A 5085-nucleotide genomic window follows, 5' to 3' on the forward strand; every position below is an offset into this window, starting at 1 on the left:
CTACACTCAGACTACAGGAGATAACAAGAGGCTCTACTAAAACTGATGTTTTATGATGTCTTTATGACATCATGCTGGTGTCAGCCTGATGCCATCTTCAAATTTTATAGATCATGTGCTGATGTCAGCAGTGTTAATATGTAAATCTAGTGCAGTATATTAATCTTTGTGTCAGTGTGAAGTCACATAATGTTGCACTGAAAAAATATTTTAAAAAGCTCAAACAAAGAAAGTGTTCATGTCCTCCAATGACTAATATATTACTTTAATGTTTGGAGATGGAAACTAAAGCTTTGTCCTCATTCACATGACCCTGACCTTTGACCTTTGTATTTATTATCTTTACCCACATGATTTGAGCAGAATTGGAAATCTGGCCTCTATAATCTGTAAAAGCTTCATATTTTAAGATGTTTTCATGCAGTGTTGTCACGGCAGCAGCAGCCATCAGTGACACCAGCACACAAAAGCAACACAACAGCAGGTTCAAACACTCAAAGAGCTGCAGTACATTTGAATGTGTGACTGGTTGGCTGAGCTGTTTGATGTTATGTGTCAGAGTTCAGCTTCACATGTTTGAAATAATAACACATTTCTGGGAGCAATAATGACAGAATAAGGAACAGGACAGACGATGACGACCTTCTTCTGTTGGACATGTGCACATCAGTTATATGCATTGATCCAGTGCTGTTTCACAAGTACACACACACAACAGGAAGTGGCTACTGGTTACAGATGAAGGTCATGTGGTGTTAGTTTAAAGCATCTGATTTACTGTTGACTGGTTTCATCTGTGAAAACACATCAAATGAAATGAATTGAAGAAAAGCTGTCAGACTTTATCTGACACAATATAAAGAAGAAAATCACCACCATCACAAAGAGGAAGTGTACTCAGTTACTGCCCTGTACTCTCATTACAGTCATGTGACTTCCAGGAAGTGCTGCAGCGCTGCATGCTCTCTCTCCCTGCAGACTATTTTCTGCTGCTCGTCTTTCATTAGTTTTATATCTGCTTTGTTCTGCTGCTTCTCTGTCACTGAAACTTTGGAAAAAGTTCTCCAGAACAGCTGTGGTTTTATGGAGGCTACATTTAAATGCTGCCTCCTCCATAGTACAACATACATTTTTATACAGTGACATCATTGTGGCTGATGATGGTCTTTAATGTTTGTGAGAACATTAAAGATCAGAGACACGTAGAGCATAAAAATTAGAACAAACAACTCCCACTCCTCCAATCAAGTAACACTAAGTTAATTTCACATAGTCAGGCTTTATGCACTTTAGAACAGCACACATCAACACCACATATGAGCGAGCAGAGTGAGGAATGGGGTTTTGACACACCAGCGTTCTCCACTCTGGGGCTGGAGGCTGGGAGAAGGACTCCAGCCATATGGTTGGGTTCACTCCTGGTGGCTGCTTGGCTGCCCGGTGAGCACTTATTATTATTATTATTTATTATTTACTGTTATTTATGCATATGTTGGTTGTTGCTGTGGTTTGCCTACTGTGTTATTTTTTCTCTCTCCCTCTCCTTCTGTTAACTTTCTCCCTTATGTTACCACCCGGCTCAAAAGCTGCAACATAAATAAGGAGACGAACACCAGAATTTCAGTGAGAAGAGGGTTGATCTTAAAATGCAAATCAAGTTGGCTAAAACAGCTGGTATCACCCAGGCAAGGACTAATGAGCCTCTCTGAAAGCCTGTCTCAGGTAAGCTTTTATCCACAGCTGACCAGGTGTGGTCAATTAGCAACAGCTGAACACACTGAGGAGATTAAGGGCTGCAGAGGGGCGTAACACCTCCTCCCTCAAAAGGTTCCTCTAGGAGCTGTAAATGAATTAAAAGCCCCTCTGAAGCCTATGCTGCGGCTTTTGAGTGTAACACTTCTCTTAATTTGTTTTTGTATCTCCTGGTCTTGTCTGTTGTGATTCAAGTGGAACATTATGCTGTAATGGTCGACTTGGGAACCTAAATCTGTTTGGCATCTTTTGGCCTTCAGACAACAGTTCAGATTCTTACAGTGCTGAACGGGACAAATATGCAGATTTATGAAACGTGTCCATAAAAGGCTCACAGATGTCATAGACATCATTTGGAATCTGTTTATTGCTGCGCCACATTCACGGTCATATTAACTTTTCTGATAATAATCTGAGAGAAAGTGCTGAACTCCTCTGAGCTGTTACAGGAACAGATGTTGGCAGATGTGTCAGTGACAGAGTTACAGTCAGAGAGGTCAGTGAGCAGGATTTCTATCAGGATTCATGTCAGAGTTATTATAATGATGTCTGTTGGTTCACACTCACGGCTGCTTTGGACTGATTCCAGCTCAAAGAGCATCAACATGTTTTCATGTTTCCATCATGATGAGGAGCAGAAACTGTGAGGATTCTCCTGAACTCCTGACTACAGTAAGTCATCCCACAGCTTCTGCTTTAAATTCTCCATATTATTCAGTAAATTATACATTATTACTGATACTCAAGCTGTACAAATACTCTGGTAAAATTTGAAGTACTGATTAAACTTCTTTGCTGAAGTGGACTACCTGTGGCAAACCTGATCTGGGCCACCAAAGGGCCGTCATTCTTTGCAGTATGTGGGACATGTGTAAGTTGTGTGCAGCCACAGGCCAGTTCCAGACACACTGCTGGCCCTGTGCTGGCCCACAACTGTTTCAGCTCTGGCCCCAGATGTCAGCCTAATGTGTACCTTAATCAAGCCGTGTAATAACAACATGTGCCAGAACATAATAGCGCGAAAGTAACATGACAAAACTCTGTTCAGACAGTGAATGGACTGGATTCTTATATAGTGCTTTTCTACTCTCCTGGATTACTCAATGTGCTCTATACAACATGCCACATTCACCCAATCACACACTTTCTCTAAACTGAGTGTTTCCTAACTACATTCATACACATTTCTACTCTTGACATGCAGACTGGAGGAGCCAGGATCAAACCACTAACATTCTGATTAGTAGCTGACCTGCTCTACCGTCTGAGTTACAGCAAGCTGCTGGCAAAGATGAATAAACCGTCACTAGGTTTTGGATAAAGGATAAACTGTACACTCACAAACCTGTCAAATCTGCATTGTTGGCTACTATAGCAGTATGCCACATCTGGTTGACATACACCCTGCCATGACACCAGCTAGTAAGAAGAGCCAGCTTGAGGCCATACCTGTCTGCTATGTGGGTGGTAGAAAATGTATTTTTATTGGTCGAACATATCAAACATCAGTCCAACGCAACTTCTGTACGTCACGTTAAATCAGAAGTGTAGTAGAAGTGTAGTGGCCGAGCAGCTGAATGACAAAACAGCTCTGACAGCAGGAACAGGATTTTCAGCTTTATTTAAACCTTAAATTTAATCTGATGTGTTCAGGTTTAAACTCAGGTTCAGTTATTCAGTGAAAATACCAACAAACTAAGAGTCAGATCAGCAGAAACAGAGAACACAGACATGTCTGCTGTAACTGCGTCACTCTGCTCCACTTTGATGTTTGTCCTGTTCGTCTCTGCAGGTGAGATTTAACTGTTAGAAACTAAACTGAGTTTGACTTTGTTTAACTTATTAATAATATTTATCTTAGAATTAGTTTCATATTGATTCAGTTTGTCTGTGTGTGTGCAGGAGACACGAGGCTGGGTGGACACATAACATCTGTAATCCAGCTGTGTCAGACACAAACAAGTGTAATGTGTGTGTCAGTGTGATGTGTTGTAGTTTCAGGAGTCAGTATACAGCTACAAAGCTTTTTGTTCAGTGTATACAAACAGCTGTAGCTACATAAAGGCAGCATGCAGAGACTCACAGTGTCTTATAATGAGAGGCTGCTTTCTCTCACACATTATGTTCACTTATTATCAGCACGTTTGTATGTTTGTGGGTTTTCTCCTCACTCTGATTAGCTGCTTAAAGTAAACAGTTATACTTTGACCTTCAACTTTTCTGCTAGGAAAGTTGTAGATTCCAGAACTTACTGCCGGAATTGCAATTGAACACAGTTTGTGCTCTTCTGCCCTTTGAATCTGCCCGTCTCAAAAGAGGTTTTGCCTCTTTTGCTGTTGGTTTGCTTCGCAGACTTGGCCCCACTACGTTAATAATTTATATGCATGGCAGGTTCCCAAGGCTTGATACAATTGCTTCTCCTGTCTGCAATGGGCAGCTATGTAGTTACCGCTTTCTGTGTTTTTGGCCCACCAACTTCAGAGAGGGCCAATGCCAGGCCACCACAATGTTGCCTTTAGACTTTTGATTTATTCGCTCCAGCCAATGTATTGGCTGCATTAACAACAGCGTCCACTTTAAACATGCAGAGATCAGCAGTCCACACCGAAAGGTTCACATCTTTGGTGACTTGTGCTGACATTATTGCAGGTTGTTCTGTGTCCTCCTGTTTGGAAAATGTATAAATTATATTAGTTTACATTATCAAAAAAATTTTCACTACAACAAAAACTATAGTATTTATAAAATTCATAAAATTAAGAATGATCTTAAATACAGTGATGATAACATGCATATTATTTAAGGTCCTGCGTTGTTGAATGCTATAATTTTTACAATTATTACAAAATCACCTTGTGCAACATAATGATTTATACTTGATCTCAATAAAAAACAATCCCTCCAATGTGCTATGCATTCACAATCTCAACTACAATGTATTTCACCAATTAGATTAGACAATGCTCCTCTAGATGCCAGCCATCTCTTCACTTTATTAGCTGCTGTATTAGAAAGCATGAACTGGAGCGAATAAATCAAAAGTCTAAAGGTTTTTACATAATGCTGTTAAAACTGTACTTTTAACAGCACTTTCTTTTCCTTTTTCCCAACATCAGCATATTCTTATAGAAGAGCATCATGTGTCCATTGGTATAGCCTCACAAAATCATCTAGTCTAGTGAGACGCCATCGTTCAAACTGAAGTCTTTACAGGTCCCATTGACTCTTTTCCATTATGCCTTGCGTCCGATCGTCTTCAGTGTAGTTCTGAAAATGGAAATTGAATCATTTACATTTTGTTCCATTACTTCTGAAGGTTTCATTCACTTTGCT

The sequence above is a fragment of the Pelmatolapia mariae genome, linkage group LG3_W, assembly GCF_036321145.2.
Source record: "Pelmatolapia mariae isolate MD_Pm_ZW linkage group LG3_W, Pm_UMD_F_2, whole genome shotgun sequence".
Lineage (NCBI taxonomy): Eukaryota > Metazoa > Chordata > Actinopteri > Cichliformes > Cichlidae > Pelmatolapia > Pelmatolapia mariae.